Source organism: Lytechinus pictus, chromosome 17 (assembly GCF_037042905.1).
Source record: "Lytechinus pictus isolate F3 Inbred chromosome 17, Lp3.0, whole genome shotgun sequence".
Lineage (NCBI taxonomy): Eukaryota > Metazoa > Echinodermata > Echinoidea > Temnopleuroida > Toxopneustidae > Lytechinus > Lytechinus pictus.
In genome coordinates, this window is record NC_087261.1 from 3,812,780 (window position 1) to 3,832,155 (window position 19,376).

General features: G+C 36.4%; 1 long non-coding RNA gene across 1 annotated transcript; it reads left to right on the forward strand.

Annotated features, from left to right (window-relative positions):
- The first annotated feature begins 5,636 nt into the window (after positions 1–5,636).
- Positions 5,637–15,892, forward strand: LOC135157332 (uncharacterized). The gene is made up of 3 exons (XR_010296338.1): positions 5,637–5,838; positions 13,006–13,216; positions 14,996–15,892. It is a non-coding gene; the product is annotated as an uncharacterized LOC135157332 (long non-coding RNA).
- Positions 15,893–19,376: the final 3,484 nt, after the last annotated feature.

Genomic DNA, 19,376 nt, shown 5'->3' on the forward strand with positions numbered 1-19,376 from the left:
ATTTCTTGTCATGTTCAAATTCTGTGTTGGTCTTCGCATCGTCCACTACTTTTCATTTTTTGGTCATGTCTTCAACTTCAAGTTCTAGTAAATGAATTAACTGGACAGACAATGATCTCAGTTGTTGTTGAGTATAGAGTGTCAATATTAAATTGGATCTACGCTGAAATTCACTTCCGAACACCATTTTGGATTAACTAACAAGATGAATAGAAGCATATGGACCCTATATGATAGAAGTAAACTTAGGTTGAATTCTGGAAGCAAAATATTTTTCGAGAGCCGAAACACCTGCGAAAAACTTCCTCTGTCAAACTGCGCACTAGTGATGCGCACTGGATTGGCCCGAATCTGAGGAGAAACAGCTTTGGAATGAAGGTCGTCTAAACGCTGATTCTGTGATATCGTGATTCATGTTTGTGTTTTGAATCATGATTCAAATCATGATTCAAATCATGATTCTGGCTTGAGGTCGCATAAACGCAGCCCTAGTCTACCGATTCCGGTGCGCACAGCTTTTAGAGGAATTACTTCCTGCCGGTACCCATTTACCTCACCTGGGTCGAGTGCAGCACAATGTGGATAAATTTCTTGCTGAAAGAAAACACACCATAGCTTAGAATCGAACCCACGTCTTTCAGATTGAATGACGAGAGTCTTAACCACTAGACTGCGACGCCCCACGCCCCCAATCAAGACAGTATACAGGAAAACTATCTTGACTATCATGACTATTTGAGAAAGTTGTAAAGAAACGAGAAAATAGTTTTCATTTTCTTCCCTTTTTAATCACGTTCTTCCATTTCAATGAATAATCAATGTAATCACGGTAATATAAGCCGGGTCGTGTAACATATGGACACCAAAATATATCATAGGTTCTGAAAACCATAGTATATCAAGAGTATGCGCATGGAATGTAAAGTAGGTCTACCAGTATCAATTACAATATAACATTCTGCATTATATCATATCGCATTATGTTATGAAACATTTAAAGATCAGACATTTTTTGTATCGTAGAGTAAATATTGTATATGAAAATTGGTTTTGTAACACTAAAATGTCACTGATTGAAAGAGAGAGAGAGAGAGAGGGGGAGATAACGAGCTGAGCCTGTAGCCTATAATTGGTGTGTGATATTCAGTCTATATTGTTTGATTAAAATTGCTATCAAAACTATGAGGGTCTGTTCAAATTAGCAAAATGTCACATAATGTGTTCGTATATACACCCGTACTTAAACTTTGCTCATTCGATAAAATTATCTAACCGAAGCGGGGGAAATCATATCATATCATAACTGCAAAATCTGTGCAAACACTCCACAAAGCTAGTGTTCACTTTGGGTCTATGATAATTCAACTTGATTTTTTAAATTGATTCTCGGGAAAAAATTAAATTTGATTGAGAAAATGTGAAATATAATCTATCATGTTTTGACACGAGAACAGCAATGTACAGATGTAAATCTATATGGTATGGGAATCCCCGCAGATAAATCATAGAATCTGCTTAGAAGGCTGAAAGTCAATATATTGTGTGTGATTGGTTAATGGCCGGTCCTCGCTTTCAAGGGGGGCACACTTGTGATAGAATGGGATATATTTGTTTATTATATCTATCAAGGGAGGGGGTGGGCACGGGCCGGATGTGCCGTGCCCCCCCCCCCTGGACCTGCAAGTGGATTTGGTTTTTAAAGATGGGTATCAATCAAATATCATTCTTTACGTTCTGGGTGACCTTGAACGTTACCATTCGGTATAGTCGTGACAAGGGCCTAAACCTCCGCATCAGTTAAACCTAGCCTCCACGAGGAACATTATCATACCACATTAAGTTAATTTGTATTTTGTTGTATTTTAGATTGTGGGCATTTTAGGTCATATTACAAATCAGTGGCCGATCCAGGCGAGGGTGCACAGGCCTCGAGCCTGCCCCTCTATATTTAGTAATCACCCATCATGTGCATATTCTAATGGGTTTATTTCCAATTCGTCAAATGCCAATTCGTCTAAATGCCAACTAGTCTACTAGCATTTGGTCTATCATCAGTTCGTCTACTCACCACATGGTCTACTTTCATTTAGTCTAATGCCATTCCGTCTAATAGCCACTTGGGCCAATTAGCCATTTAGTCCATATACCATTTGGTCTAATTAAAGTAAAGTGTTAATTGTGAAAAATGAATGAAAAGAAAAGGGGTATTAGACCAACTGGTTATTAGACGAAATGGTAATAGACGAAATGGTGATTAGACGAAGTGATATCTGGACCAAATGGTTGTTAGACGAAATGTTGATGGACGGAATAAGACTAAATGAAGGTAGACCATGTGGTGAGTGGACGAGTTGGCAGTGGACGAATTGGAAATTTACCTTCTAATGTAGCTAGATCTAATAAAATTGTGGTCTTTGCCCCAGCCCCATGCGCCTACATGTATGTAGCAACTCTGGACAAGACGGCTTGATTCGGTCACAGCTAAGCAAACTATACTCTGTATATTGGGGATGGGGTATCTCGTTTAATCCTCATTTAACCTAGTCCTCTCACAAAGGGGAATCTATGGCTTCATTTCACAGAATAAACAATTTAAAATATTTAGAGAACAACAAAAATCATCGGTGTATTGTCAATATCATACAGCAAACATAAGCCAATGGTATCGGATTTTTCCCGGTCTATTCTTTTAAAAAGTACAGAAACATCAAGTTTGTGAAAAGTTAGTTGTTGTGGGCAATTCAATTTCTATAGCATATAAAACATTCAGAGAAAACCAAATAGATTCAATTTCTTTCAGTAATGTCTTACTGTACTTTCTTTTATTTCTCAACGCGGTAAATGTGGTGAGAATCATTTAAAGGAATTATACGGGCGTTTAATCTTCAAGAATTTCGATAAAAACCGTCATGCAACACTCAGAAATTATTCCTGGCGATATACGTCAAAGATACTACACCTTCAACCATTGGAAGAAGTGCAGTCACTGTCTCCTTCTTCATAGTAATCGGTGCACTTATAGGTAATTGTATTTGTGTTCTACATTACAGCATTACGTTAATATTTTCATTTCATGATGAATACCATTGCACTTAATTTTATTGACTGAACTCTATTCTACGCTTAGGCCAAATGATAATTTTGGTGAATTTTTGTGAAAAAAAGAAAAGTCATGTCACGTATAAAGCCCTTGATAGTACATTCAAAATTCAAGTTTTAGTTCTTCAAGATTTACAACTGCATCCATAGATTATGTTCCTGATTTCCCTTACTATCGTTACCATAGATGATGTACAACTCGATTCACCATTATTCTGTCGCTTATAAGCCAGGCCCTAGTTCCATTTTGCACATGATCAGAAAAAGGTCATTTGAATTAATAAAAGGATGCTCCTGGCTGAAGATATTATATCTAAATAAATTGGTAACATTCACAAAGAAAAATGCTGAACATGTAATAAAAATCGGACAACAAATAACGAAGTTTTATTGAATTTTAAAGTTTAGTAATGTCTTTAGAAAACCATGAAAACAGTTACATGCACGTCGTCATGAATATTCCAGTAGATTAGCTGATGATGTCACATCCAGACTTTCCATTTTCTTATGTTATTACATAAAATCATGATTGTTTAATTTTTTTCATACAATTGTAAATGATGTGTCTCCATTATGATATAAGTTGCAGCAATGCATAAATAAAACACTTAATCAGTTGACAATCAAATTGTTATAGTTCTTGGTAGAAAATTGTTTAACAATCCTATTTTCATATTACAAAATACAAAAGAACAAGTGCAGGGGATATGACATCATCAGCCCACGTAATGAATATTCATGCAGACATGGCTAGAATGTTTCACCAGAATAATATTGCAAATCTTTAAATTCAATAACTTCGTTATTTGTTATCCGATTTTTATCAAATTTTCAGCATTTTGCTTTGTGAATGTTACTCTATCTATTGAGATATAAATATCTTATATTATATATTATCAGCCCGGAGCATCCCTTTAAAATGAGATAAGCACCAACTTTGAAGGAGAGTGGTTCATGTTTTCCAAAGATTTTCTCCTTAAGCCGTTTCAAAGTGGCGCTTTTTGAAAAATTTTCAGTGCATTGTCGTACAATTTATCTTAAAGGTTCGATATGTCTTCTTAATTGTTATTTGTGAGTTGCTCTAGGTTAAGATATGCTTTTATATACTATGCTATTTTTAATTTTGGAGCCTAAAAAACTGTATATAAGACTGGAGAATGTTATGATATATCAATATATATTTATCTTGTATCTTGTCTAACTGGATTCTTCTGCAGAGGGTCAGCCCATGTTTTTTTCCTTTTGTATTCTTTTCTTGTGTTTCTTTTACCTTTGTCATGTTTTGTTTTTTTACTTTACTATTATTATTTATACATACGATCGTCCTCTTTATTTCATGCCATGTTATCCATACTTATTTCCTCTTCCATCATATATCACTTAATTATATCATATTGTTGTTAGTTTATTAGACTTCATAACTGTACATTCAAGCAATGTATTCTATTAGTGTGTGTTTTTTTGTCATTGATTAGTTTTAGTTTGTCTTTTTTGTTTTATTGTTGCATTTTTTTTTTCTTTTGTATTTTTAAAGATATTACATGACAACACTGAATACTATTCAGTCATGTACTTGAAACAAAGGAGACCCTAGCCTTACAAGCCTTGCTTTTTCAGGGGTTCTCCTTGTCTTTCTCTCAATACGTTTAGTTATTTGCTATGTTTCTTTTTTTCTACTGTAACAATGATTTTTGGTTAATTGATTTTTTTCATTTGTAGAATGTGAAATCATACTTGTAAGATAAAATGTTTGTGCAGAATGAAAGACGAATAAATATCTTTATCTTATCTTATCTTATCTAAAGATCATAATTGGTGTCTGGCTGTGTTCCTGGTGGTGATCCGTGCTGAAGACACCGATGTAGCCAGTTCCAGTCTGTACGTTGAGGAGGAGCGATGGTATGGGGCGCCAAGTGTCCGCCAGTGAATTCCGTCCAAATCACGGCATTCCGTACACAAAATGTGTTTTTATTCAGACGAAAATCATTTCGTCATGACGCTTTTTTATTTCGTACACAAAATTTATTTTTTGTCACACAAAATCAATTTCGTCTCGACGAAATGCACGAAATCAATTTCGTCTAGACGAAATGTAATTGCGTTCACAAAGTTTATTTGGCGTGCCATACGAAATGAATTTTTATCAAACGAAATGGCGCACCAAATGTCCGATGGTAAATTCCGTCCAATTCACGCCATTCCGTACACAAAATGTGTTTTTGTTCATATGAAAATCATTTCGTCATGACGCAGTTTTATTTCGTATACGAAATTATTTTTTGTCACACAAAATCAATTTTCGTCGAGACTAAATGTAATTGCGTCCACAAAATTTATTTCGTTGTGATGCGAAAATCTATTCCGTCGACGAAATCATTTTGTGTCAAAACCACAAAAAAATTTCGTTGACGAAATGATTTTGTGTCAAAACACAAAAAAATTTCGTCGACGAAATGATTTTGTGTCAAAAGACAAAAAAATTTCGTCGACGAAATGATTTTGTGCTTTGAGTCTTTTTGACATAAAATCATTTCGTCTCCTCTGTCTCGAAGGGGACATAAGAAGGTCGCTGATTGGCTGCACCTTGCTCAAGCTGTTTTCGCTCCGGGACGATCACACTTTTTCACAGCTCAGATTGGCATGTTGGTGAACTTATTAGCTTAGATTTCACGTTATTCATGCCTACATGAGCTGCATACAACTGCTCTAATCGGTAGGATGTGGACGGACATTGCATTCGTAAGTTCAGCTATGTTTTCGACTTCAAAATTACGTTGAAAAAAAAATGGGAATTCGTTAGTCGTTACCAAACTTGCATTTGCAAAAAGCTGTGTAACAATACTAGTCCCGTGTATTTAAGTTTATGTACTGTAGTCAGCAGACCATTGGGGGGGGGGGGGGGTTGGTCTTTTCTGCACACCTAAAAAGTAAAATGGTTATGAATTATACAGGTTGAAGATATTTAGGCCTTGATCTTAATAAATAATGTAAAATTCATTCCGAGCAAAATGCTGAAAATTTCATTGAAATTGGATGACAACAAAAGTTATTGATGCCTGGCCGTACATGCCGTATGAAACTCTAACGTTAGGCTACTCCACTCAGCACTGGCGTAAATCCCGGGGGGGATGGGGGGGATATATCCCCCCCACTTTTCGAGGAGGGGGGGATGGCCTGTACAAACATCCCCCCCACTTTTTACGAAAGAAATGGAAAAAAAAACATCACAAGAGATAATTGTTTTATTGGTGAAAATTCTTCCTGAAATACCGCTTAACAAATAAAACAATATTATTGAATCATAACATGCAAATAAAGAGCCAGTTCACCATTTCCAAACGAAATACTTCTGTCCTTATCATAACATTGAAGAGAAACTCCCGTTTCTTCCAATTCATCAATGTTGGTGTCTTTGGGAAGGGATTAAGATGGAATGTCAATTTTTTTTAAATGTAATCTCTAATAAAACCATTAAACCATCATGGGGTAAAAAAGATGATAATATTAGAGGGGTATTTGCCATATGGACATACAGTGGCGTAACTACGGGGGGGCATGGGGGGCACGTGCCCTCCCAATCGGCTGACCAAAAAAAACGGGGAAAAGGGGAAAAGGAGAAAAGAGGGAGAAAGGAAGAGAAGCGTATAGTGGGAAAGAAGAAAATATTATTCATTATAATGTTATATTATAATTATGTTATGTTGCATTACATAAGAAATTTTTTTATCATAACTTCATGAAACATAATTTGCCCAGGGCCTACGTCTTCATTGTTCCTGGTGCTTGTATTGTCTGCTAACGAGATATATAATCCTGTTGTACTGAAACATCCCGTTTTCAAGCCAATATAAACAAAATATATTTCCTAGCACTTGAGTTATCATTGTTTTATGTAGTGACATATGCTTCTTTTTCATGACTCAAAAATTGATTGCCCCATGTTAAGGTCTTCTTATATATGAAACATTTCCTGTCCGTGATTACGTTCGCATTAGTGGATTGGTGAAATATGTCTGCTCTTCATGAATTCCTAAAATCAGTCCTTAAAATGTCCCTTCTGATCTGAATATCAAAAATTTTCAGCTCGCGCTTCGCGCTCGCATCATTTGGATATTGAATTACGGATGGTCCTAGTTAATTCCTACAAAGAAACCTTAGAATGCCCCACTTCAGGTCTGAATTATCTAAATTTTCAGCTCGCGCTTCGCGCTCGCAATATTTGATTAGTGAGATGCGTATGATAATCATGATTGCAATGACTACAAAAAGTGTTTCATGTGTTCAGATGTAATTCTTATAAACCAGCAAGCGCTTGGCACTCGCATTAGATGACTATGGTGAGATATGCATACTCTTAATGGATTCCTAAAATATATTCCTCAAAATCTCGCTGTTTGGGGTAAAAATATACGAAAACTTCAGCTCGCGCTTCGCGCTCGTATTGTTTAGCGAGACAGGTACCTATCATGATTACACAAATTTGATTATAATGTCTCTTTTTAGGTGTGAATATAAAAAAAATTCAGCTCGCGCTTCGCGCTCGCATTATTTGATCAGTGAGATGCATATCCGTTTAATGACATTGTCCAGAAAATGTCTCTATTAGGTCAGAATAACAAATTACTGGCAACTGAGCGCGCTCACTCAGTGGTTCAAACATTTTGCTGGTGCCCCCTCCCCAATGCCGTGACCCACGGTACATATCAAGATAATTCCTTGCATATCTAAAAACATGACTGCAAAAAAAAAAACCAAAATATTTCAGTCATCCCCCCCAACCATCAACACGGATTTACGCCAGTGCCACTCAGTGACTCACGCGTATTGCGAGGTTAGTATTAGTATACTAACCTCGCACCATTAACCACGTTTGGCAATGGATTTCTAACTAGTGGGTCACGCGTGCTGTGATCCCACTTCTGGTGTCCACAACACACAACTTCTATTGCTTGATTTTTCTGTGCGCGGCGGCATGTAATGAACCCTTGAGTGACTAGGCCTAAAAAACTCAGGCAATGGTTCGTATAGCCAGCCATTAATCAGTATAGGTGAAGCAGAGGTTAGCAGTAGTGAAGTGTAGTGGAGCTTACACGAACCATCGCCTGCTGTACTAGTATAGTTGTGGTAGCCCTGGCCCCACTCATTACTAGTTCGAGGTTAGTGGCTACATATAGTTGCTACAGTACATGTATAGATCTATAGTACTAACCTCGTACACCGAACTGCATTTGGCCCTGGATTTCTGTGAAGTTGGCAAACATCGCTTCATTACAATACAGAATTAATATTTGCCGAAACTCCTCGCTACTCACCGGGGCGCTTTGCGGTGAGTAGCCATAATACAAAAAGTCAATAGTATATTTTTAATTAGGCCTAAATCAAAATCATATTTTAAAAAAAGCAAATTTGATTACTTTGGAGTTTGGACTAGAAAGTGACTTTGCGTGTCTCTTCTTTTTACGCAAATAAAAGGAAGCCTGATGGTGGCGCTAATAAATTTCACAGCCTTGATTCAGGCTCGCTTCAAATGCAGCTCCTCGGTAATTATGCCCCCGCAGACAAAGTCCGGAGGGGGCATTAAGCGTTGCCCCTGTCCGTTGATTCGCCCGCCCCCCCAATTGGTTTCCGCGCAATATATCGAAATATATTTCGATTTATATATATTGATTTTAAAAAAAATTGGTGTGTAGGTACATGACACCATAGTACAGGCTAACTTTGAATTCGGAGTCTGCAGGTCCAAGGTCACAGCTCATGAAATATCCGAGTTGGTTTCCGCATGATGACTTATGAAATATTCAACAGATTTATAAAAATTAGGGTGTGTAGGTAGATGACACCATATACAGGCTAAGTTCGGAGTCGGCAGGTCAAAGGTCACGGCTCATTAAATATGCAATTTAGTTTCCGCATGATTACTTATGAAATATTCTACATATTTAAACGAATTTGAGTGTGTAGGTAGACGACACCAAAATACAGGTCAAGTTCGAATTCGTAGTCGGCAGGTCAAAGTTCACGGCTCATTAAATATGCAATTTAGTTTCCGCATGATTACTTATAAAATATTCTACATATTTAAAGAAATTTGAGTGTGTAGGTAGATGATACCAATACAGGCTAAGTTCGAATTCGGAGTATGCAGGTCAAAGATCACAGCTCCTTAAAGATATCTTATGAAATATTCAACAGATTTTTAAAAAATTTGGGTGTGTAGGTAGATGATGATGATGCACAGCATTTTTACAGCGGCGTAACAGGGTTCGGTGGCCAGGGGGGGGGGCAAGAGCCAAAAATTTCCCGGTCATATCATGGTATGAATATAGGCGTAATGGTGTAGTAAGGCGACTATTTTGAGAAGGCCAGAACTTACCTTTAAAAAAAGTTGCGAGCGAGCGAAGCGAGCGAGCAATTTTTTTAATACCTTTTTAATACAAAAATCCAATTTTGTGATAGATTTTGACATGATATCCAGATAATAAATTTATTTAATTCTTCTCTCTTTAGATTCCTTTTTTGTCACGGTGGTCTGTACGCCACTGTGAAGAGGATTCTTTGCGGCAGTAGCGTGAAGAGTAAAAAACAAAACAAAAAAACAACGAGGAGCGCAGTATAGAACATGTGCCAAAAGGCTGCTTTATATATATAAGTCCTGAGCGAGCGAAGCAAGCGAGAAAAAAAATCAACTTTTCATGAGAATCTAACTTTGAGCTATTTTTTAACATATTCAGTAATTAAAATCATATCCTACAATACTTTTCCAACAAAAAAGGAGGTAATTCCTTCTTTTTTTTGTTCTTGGCTGTAGAACTTTTTGGGGCCATGGCCCAACCCTTCCATACGCAGTGCTGTGTGTTTGGGGTCCAGGGCAGAGCCCCAGGAACTTCTTGATATCAAAGCCATTTAAACCTTGCAGATTTCCCCAATTTTAATCAAATCGCGGGCATAATATAGCTTTTACACAACACATTTATTCAACCCAGTTGCGTAATGAACCAAATATTTTGAGGGGGCAAAACATAGAAATGTGGGAAAAATTTGTAAAAAGTCGCCAGTGTGCAAAGCGAGCTGGAAAAAATTGCCTATTGAAATTAAAATCTAATTATGTGATAGATTTTTCCATTATTATCAGCAAATAACACATTTCCTTGTTTTTATTCATTTCATTATACGTCATGTACGTTGTCTCCTATAAAATTTCTTTTATATCCTCTTGGGTGTGGAACCACGACCCCCCCCCCCCCGCCTGTATGGCAGTGATTGAACGTGATTGAACGGGGGCGTTATAGAGCCATTTGAAGATTATAAATGAAGAGCCCCTACTTTGTGGGGTCTGGGGCAAAGCCCCGGTAGCTTATTTGCATAAAATTTAGAAAACTTATAGCACAATGTTGTATGCAGTCCATCTTTCTTCCCGCTCTTTAATTTCAATCATCAGCAGCCCGGTCGTGTTATTTTTTTTCTTGTTCCTTTTCTTTGTTTTCTAATTTAGCTCTTGACTAATTACATTCTACCTTCGTTTCCCGCTATTGTTTGCCATTTTGTCATCTTTTAATTTATTTCCCACCGTGCTATTGCATTACATAGGCCCTTTTCTCAATGATTTGTTCTTTTTCAAATGTTAATTCTATCGTACATTTTCCCGCTTTCCTCCCTTTTTTACTAAAAACAGTTTTTTCTTCGTTGTCTTTTTCCTTTTCTCTTTCCATTTCCCTTTCCTCCTTTTCTTTCCCCTTTCCTTCCCCTTTCCCTTTCTTTCTCCCTCCTTTTTTTCTTTTTCCCGTTGTTTTTTAATTTTCCCGGTGAAATCCGCCAGGGGGGGGTAACTTGCCCCCCCTGCCCCCCCGCCTGTTACGCCACTGCATTTTTATAGCACCATATATCTGTCAAAGACATTCAAAGGCATATTGGAGGAGCCAGCCAATCTGGGTCGCCTACAAGGGCGCGCACACAGAACTGTGACCCGCAGGTCTCTCCTCCCCATAACTGGTTGGGGGAATGCAGGTGGACCACTACACAGGGTCATTAAATATGCGAGTTGGTATCCTCATAATAACTTATAAAATTTCAACAGATTTTTTAAAAATTGGGTGTTTAGATAGATGACACCATAATACATGCAAATGAGCCTCGAAATTCGAAAATTATAATATTACATAATAATTCATAGAAAATGAATTATATTGTACACAAGTGGGATAAATCATTCAATAGTAATTGTAATGCACAGAATTATAACAAGTGTTGGTAAAACATCACAAAACCATTCATTTTAAAGTAGTAAAATAATTGAATTGACAAAGATTCTACCACTTCAGGCCATCCAGAATTGGACTCGTACTCGTCGCTTTCAGACCCTTCTCTCTCTAATATACGCATAGAATTTATAAAATCGTGTGTTTCGGTATCTAAAGAGTTTATTCATGATGATAATATTTTGATGGTGTTTGGAATCCTAAAAACCTGTATAATTATCATCATTTTAGGAAGAAAGCCTGTATGGTTTACTTAAACTATTCAAATTTTATATCTGGGGATACCCATCTCAATGTCCACATACATGTGATTTTTTTTTGTCATGAAATGAATTACTGATAATTTCATTTCATCAGCAATTTAATGCCCATGTCTGCATGTTTGAGTATGTTTTATGCATATTTCGCCTCTGCTATTATTTTGATAGGATGTATTTCCAAATTCATCACAATAATTGTAAGTTTTATCATAATTTTACTTTTTGAAAATTATGCTATTTTTGTTCCACCAATAGTATCAATATGACGATATCAATGGATTCTAGTTAATCCTTTTGGGTAAGATTGGAACTAACTCTGTGTTTAATAGATAAAGATATATGACTAACTTGTCCAGGTAATGAGAAATGGGCCCCTGCTGAGTAGGCCTAGAGTTTTTATGCCCCAGCAGACGAAGCCCGGAAGGGGCAGTTAGCGTTGCCCCTGTCCGTCCCCCCACTTGGTTTCTGCGCAATAACTCGAAAAATATTTAATGGATTTTAAAAAATTTTGGTGTGTAGGTAGATGACCACAAAATACAGGCTAAGTTCGAATTCGGTGTACGCAGGTCAAAGGTCACATCTCATTATATATGCAAGTCGGTTCAAAGGTCTAAATTTGTTAATTAATTATATATATGCATATTGGTTTCTGCATGATATTAAGTTCAATCATATTGAATGGATTTCTGATCGCGTTAAAGGGGAATCCAGCCTTGGCCATTAAATGTTGTGTTGGGAAGGAGAAAAATAAATTAATTAACAGAATGGTGAAAGTTTGAAAGAAATCAGACAAGCAATAAGAAAGTTATAGCTGCTTTAAAATTGAGATCACTAATACTATGTAGATTTCAAATTGGCAACTGGATATGTAAATTATGACAAGGGGCAAGGACAACTTTCCCATAGGCCATGTACTTTATTATCAGGGATTAGTGGTTTTCTCCTAAGTACCCATTCCCCTGGGGCAGTAATCTAAATATAACCCAGGTAGTATATTGTTTTATGTCCTCATGAAAGAAAAATATTAATTTGAAATAAAACTTTTGGGAAAAAAAATCACATTTTCGCCATAATATGAATTGGAGTACATGGAAGAGTAGTCCTTGCCTTACATCACTATGACATCCCATATGCAGCCAATTTGAAGTCTCCATGGGTACAGTGATTACCAATATTTACAACTTTTAAAAATTCATAACTTTCTTGTTGTTTGTCCAATATTGTTCAAACTTTCACCTATCAACTTGTCTGATTTTTCTTTTCCTTATAAAAACAATTTTTTATTTGAGTTGGATTCCCCTTTAAGCGGGGGCATCTGTGTCCTTTGGACAAGTCAAATTTTCTTAATTATGTGTAATTGATTTTATGACATGTGTTTACATTTGCTGCAGATTCCCATTCAGCCGTTGGACTGAACCTGTACTGTCTGTAACACAGTATGGATGGTCAATATGAAGCGAGCTTCATTGAATTCCTCCAAGAGCTCTTGTACTCCGTTCTGACCATTTTGAAGATGGTTGCTTTGACAGGACTGGGCAAGTGACTCGTCTTAGACAGGATGCTGTCCCAACCATGTTTGATTTCCTGCCTCGTCTTCAGAAGGTACTAGATCTATATCATACATGTGTTCTAAAGAAATATTTTCTCTGTATTATCTACCTTTGGTTTGATAGAACACTGCTTTAAATATTCCATTTTCAGTAGCCAAATAGAGATGAAAATTATCCTATTTGGGAGGGTAACCATGGACCTGGGCCTATACTGTGTATTTACAGTAAACTCTTACTAAATGAACAAATATATTAAAAATTTGGTTTACCCTACATAATAATCCTGGGCTACTTTGAGATTGCATAGCCCGGGGGGGGGGGGCCTTTTTGGTCCCCCTCTTCAGATCTCCATGCACTGTCGATCGCAACGAAAACCGATGCACACGTCACCATCAATGTAATCTGCAAGCATGGAGCTCGACATTTTTTTGACCGCGTCACTCGTTGACTTTTTACTTTCAAGTCTTGCGCAACTTTTGAGACCAAAATTGTGACCCCCAGGTACAGGGTTCCGAAATTACGCAACATTTCGTAACTGCATGCAGAACCAAAATTGCTCAAAAACGTGTATTTGTGTACAAATCCAATGCAAGTAGTGTTTTTAGCCAACATTTATAAAATGTATCATATTTTTCCTTTTACTGCTCAAAATCAATTAATTTTATCTTTTTTATGGTAAAAAAAAACGTCTCCGACAATTTCCATTGAAAAAACAATAAAAAACAAAAAGTCGAAAAACACAGAAATACACAAGAAATTTAGAAAACAATAAAATACATAAAAAATGAATGTGATGTTGACAACTTTTTTAAAAATTAATTTAATCAGATGCCTATAAAGAGTAAGTGAAACAAAAATGAGCATTTTAGGGGCATTATTTTGTTAATTAGAGCAAACTTATGATTTTACGCATTAATTAACATAATGAGCAATGAGATTTTTCGCAGATTTTGATATTATGGTATTGTAGATAATGCCATGGGTAACGCGCGTGCCAATTTTCGTCGCGATTGCGAGATCAACGGCCAAGATCATAAGGGGGGCTGAATCAGCCCCCCCGTCTTCTTAGGCGTCGAAATAGCCCAGTCTATTTAGGGTTAAAGATAAATCCCTTAATAATTCCCCAAATTCTATGATTTCTAAACAAATGTGCTCCTGAAGAAATGGTAAATCAAATTTCTACTTTTATGTATTTTATTGGTTCTATAATTCCATACGTATTTCTTTGTTTTGGGGCCTTATGTATTTTATAGTTTTTTTTCAATGGGATCACTTCGTGGCACTATTCCAATTATAAAAAGCAAGATTTGATTATTTCCAACCAATTAGTGCAAGAATAATGATGCATTTGTCAATTATGACTGAAAACAGAATTTCCATTGGATTAAATATGTATACAAAATAATATTTTTGAGCAATTTTCGGTCCAACATGAACTCATAAAATGTTGCGTAACTGCGTATCTGGGCGTCTCGAATTTTGTCTAAAAGCTCTGCGAGAATTGAACGAAAAAGAAAATTGTGGTACCTCGTTTCTCATTGTGGACTTATCGTGAAAAATGTGGATGGGGGGGCTTATTAAGCCCCCCCCCCCCCCCAGGGGCTAGATAGGGTTAATATATCATCATGAATATTAAAAAAAAAAAACATTTATTTTGTTGCAAGTCACTGGAAAAGGTTTGATTCCTAAATATATATTATTCTTCATGTATTATCAAATATTTAATTGAAAAATTTAAAGCTATCTTTTCATTCTTCTATCTGTTTTTGTTCAATATTTCTTATATGTTTCTTTTTTTTAATTCATTCATCTCGTACATAATTCACCCAAGCCAAGGAATTCCCCGAAAGAAAGACGTTTTGATTCAGCAAACAACCTCCCAGATACTGCAAAGTCTTCAGCACCTTCATTTCTCGAGGACCACTCCTACTCAATATCAGAAAGTCCAAGAGAGGTAAAGTGGAAGATAACAGCAATAATGGACTGTATTAAGAACTTGGAGAAGAGGCTGAAAACCACACACGAGAAGTCCCGTCGTGTACATTACTTGCTCTTAAGTTTGGACAAACATAACTTGCAAAACTTTACAACAAATAATTACCCCAATGTGCATTCTGATTATTTAAAATAGCTCAATGAAATAGTTTATCAGTGGGCATGTAACAAAAGTGAATTCATTAAATTTGAACGTGTTGCAAAAATGATGTCTTACAGTATATTCATTCTGACTTAGAATGTCAGAAGAGAAAAAAGTTTGTGAAAAGTAGGAATGACGGCAAGATGACAGAAGAATAGAACAGGATAGAGCAAGGGGGACAGATAAAGGACAAGTCCACCCCAAAAATTGTTGATATGAATAAAAAGAGAAAAATCCAACAAGCATAACACTGAAAATTTGATAAAAAATCGGATGTAAAATAAGAAAGTTATGACATTTAAAAATTTTGCTAAATTTTACAAAAGAGTTATATGCACATTCTGTACACAGTCAGTATGCAAATGAGGAGATTGATGACGTCATCCACTCACTATTTCATTTGATATATAGAATAAGGTATATTCTAATTTTCTCCTTGTCATGTTAAACAAAATTTTATTCCTCCCTGATCATGTGGAATTAGCATTATTCAATACTTTTTTGGTTCAGTAAAGTTTGTCCTTATGGTAAAATCTGTAAAAAATGAAATATTGTATAATTCAAACAATAAAAAACAAAATAAACAGTGAGTGAGGGACATTATCGACTGTCTCATTTGCATGTCACTGAGTTGTAAATATTTTTGTTTTGTGAAAAATAAGTGAAAATTTAAAATGCCATAATTTTCTTAGTTTACATCCCATTTTGATGAAATTTTCAGCGTTATGCTAGTTTGATTTTTCTCAATTTAACTGAACCAACAATTTTCTTGGGTAAACTTGACCTTTACTAATGAGCTGTTGGATAGAGACAAAAAGATGAATTGAGATTGAGGGTGATAGAGAAAGAGAGACAGGTGTGGGGGAGCCTTTGATGAATGCCTGAGAAAGCGAACATTACCATAATTTTTTTTTGAGGATTTGGACAGTAATGAATAGTACATGTTTTTTCTGTTGGTATTTCTCAAAATATGTGTATGTTGTATGTAATGAAATGGGTATAATCCTTTTGTAAGATACACTCATTCAGAAAATATTAACTAAACAAAAAAAAAAGCCAAATTATATTTTACTTATTTTCAACTGTTCAGACACTCTCATATCAAAAGTACCCCCCCCCCCCCTCATTTCAAGGTATTGGAGAGAGAGAGAGGTTGGATGAGAAATGGATTGGCTGTCTGCAGAAAAAAATGCAGGGGGAGCAAAACATTTTTAGGATATGTTCAAGGGAGCGAAGCGACCGAGCAGAAAAATTATTCTGGGGATATATGTGAGAGAGCAAAGTGACGAGAAGAACAAATGCAGGGGCCAAAATATTTCGAGAATATGTGAGAGGGAGCAAAGTGACCAAGCAGAAGTAAAAGGAAAGAGGGACAAAAATTGTGGTATGTGTGAGGGAGCAAAGCATCCGACAAAAAAAAACAGAAAGCAGGTCAATCAAAATATTTTTCGAATTTGTGCTGGTGCGCGACACGTTCACTCCCGAGCGATAGGGACTTGTTTAAAAATGGCATAGGAAATATGCGTTTTCTATAATCATGGTAAACTGATAATATGGTAGAATTTAGGTGTTGTAAGAGTTAAATTCTGAATGAACTGTATTGGCTGGTTAGACATGCGCAGAGGATTATTTGTCTTTATCCATTTTTATTTTCACATTTTTCTTTTGTTTGAATTTATTTTCCAGGGGGTAAGCCCCTCCTCCCCCCATTCCTGTGGATACCAATGGGGCGGGGACTTGGAATAGTGCAAGTTAGAGAGGGTGAATCTGAACTTTATAGATATCAAAAGAGAAAGAAAGAATTGTAAAATGAAAATGAATAAAAACAAAGATAGAGAGGGGGAGAGTGAGAAAGCAGGTGAACTTTCGAGGGGCATTAAAAAGTCTCAGATTAAAAACAACATTTTTGTTTTTGTAATTGTTTATTTTATTTACCCAGGGTCAGTCAAAATATTTTGGAATATGTGCGAGGGAGCGACACATTCACTCCCGAGCGGTAGGGACTTGTTTTAGGAAACATGCGTTTTCTAAGAATGGTAAACCCATATTTTAAGGTAAATTGCCAATTCGTCTACTGCCATACAGTCCACTCACCACATGGTCTACCTTCATTTTGTCTATAAATGCCATTTCGTCCAATAGCAATTTCGTTTACCACCCATTTAGTCTAATTCTATTAAGGCTAATGCCATCTCCATTAATCAGTTCGTCCAATGTTCATTTAGTCCAAGCCATGTTGGCTAATATCAGTTGGTCCAATATCCAAATTATCTACCGGATAATTGTCATTTCGTCTATCATTTCGTCCACCACCCATTAGGTCCAATAATCAGTTTGTCTAACAACCAAATCGCCCAGTTCGTCCAATTCTCAAATCGTCCAATAGTCATTTAGTCTAATAGCCAATTGGTCCAATAGCCATGTTGTCTAATACAAATATAATGCATCATCCGGGGGGGGGGGGACGAAATGACTTCTTAAATATACCTTGAAATTCCTGAAGATAAAAAAATATATAACTAGGCCTGCTATCAGGAATGGAATGATGCGGTACAGCATGCAGCCTCCTACCCCCCCCCCCCCGCTCTCTCTACCACATCACGCACACAAAGGGGGGAATTGGAGTGGTTAAAATTGATAAAATTGAAATAGGGTCCTTTGATTTGGAATTTACCCTCATTTCTTTTTTTTTACAAATGCACACCTAAAAATGATAATCATCACTCATCATATAACAATGATAATAATTGTAATAATAGTAATTAATGATAGTACTAATAAACAAGAAATGTACTATAATAATAACGATAACAGCCTTGGACGGTACAAAAAAAAATTAAAAAGAGAGAAAAGTGGGAAAGGATGGGGAGAACATTACATAAAAACATAAAATGTATTACAATGGAGCTTAAAAAAACACTAATAAAAGATTAATCAAACGACAGGTGTAAATTAATAACAAATCACAAGAGCAACAGGAGTCGAGGTAGCAATACACAGGCACCAAACTAGAAGGACTGCTAGTAGGAGACTATTCCTATTTGATTGTAGACGAAACGAATATTGACCGGGATGGCAATTGGACCCATTGATGATTAGACCAAATGATTGTTAGATGAAATGGGTTTAGACTAAGTGACAGTGGATCAACTGCAGTTGGACAAAATGGAACATAGACAAAATGTAAGTAGACTAAGTGGTCAGTGGCCATTTGCCCTTAGACCAATTGGCTATTGGACTAAATGGTAATAGACATAATGAAAATGGACAAAGTGGCTATTGGACAAATTGGCCAAAAATGCAATTAGACCAAATGAAAGTAGACAAATTGGTTATTAGACGAACTAGCTATTGGACAAAATGGTAATTGGAAGATGTGGAAAAGGAACAACTGATGGTAGATGAAATGACATACCATTTGGTGAGTGGACAAAATGGCAGTAGACGAAATGGCAATAAACCTATTATAGGCCTACGGTAGAATTTAGGTGTTTTACGAGTCAAATTCTGAATGAACTGTATTGGCTGGTAAGACATGCGGCAAGGATCTGTGTCTCTTATCCATTTTTATTTTTCAAATTTCTTTTGTTTGATTTCAGTTTTCAGGGGAAGCCCCCCCCCCCCCCCCCCCCCCCCTCCTGTGGAAGCCAGTGGGGCTGGGGCTTAGAATAGTGCACGATAGAAAGGGAAAAACCGGAACTTTAGATATCAAAAGAGAAACAAAGAATTGTAAAAATGGGTGAGCTTTCGAGGGGCATAAGAAAGTCTGAGATTAGAAACATCATTTTTATTTATTTCTTTATTCATTTATTCTGTTTTATTTACCCAGGGTAGCCTCTTCAGTACAAAACTGCTTTACAAGAGAGCACTGCACATCTAAATGTATTTATCAGCATTAATAGTTTATACATAATTTTTAAAATGAGCGCGAAGCTCAGGATAATGTTTGATATTCCAACCAGAAAAATTGGCATTTTAAGCATATAATCCCCTGCCCCATTGGCTTCCACAGGAGGGTGGGCCTTTCTGCCTGGAAACTGAAATCAAAAGAAAAGTGTGGAAAATGGATGAAAGA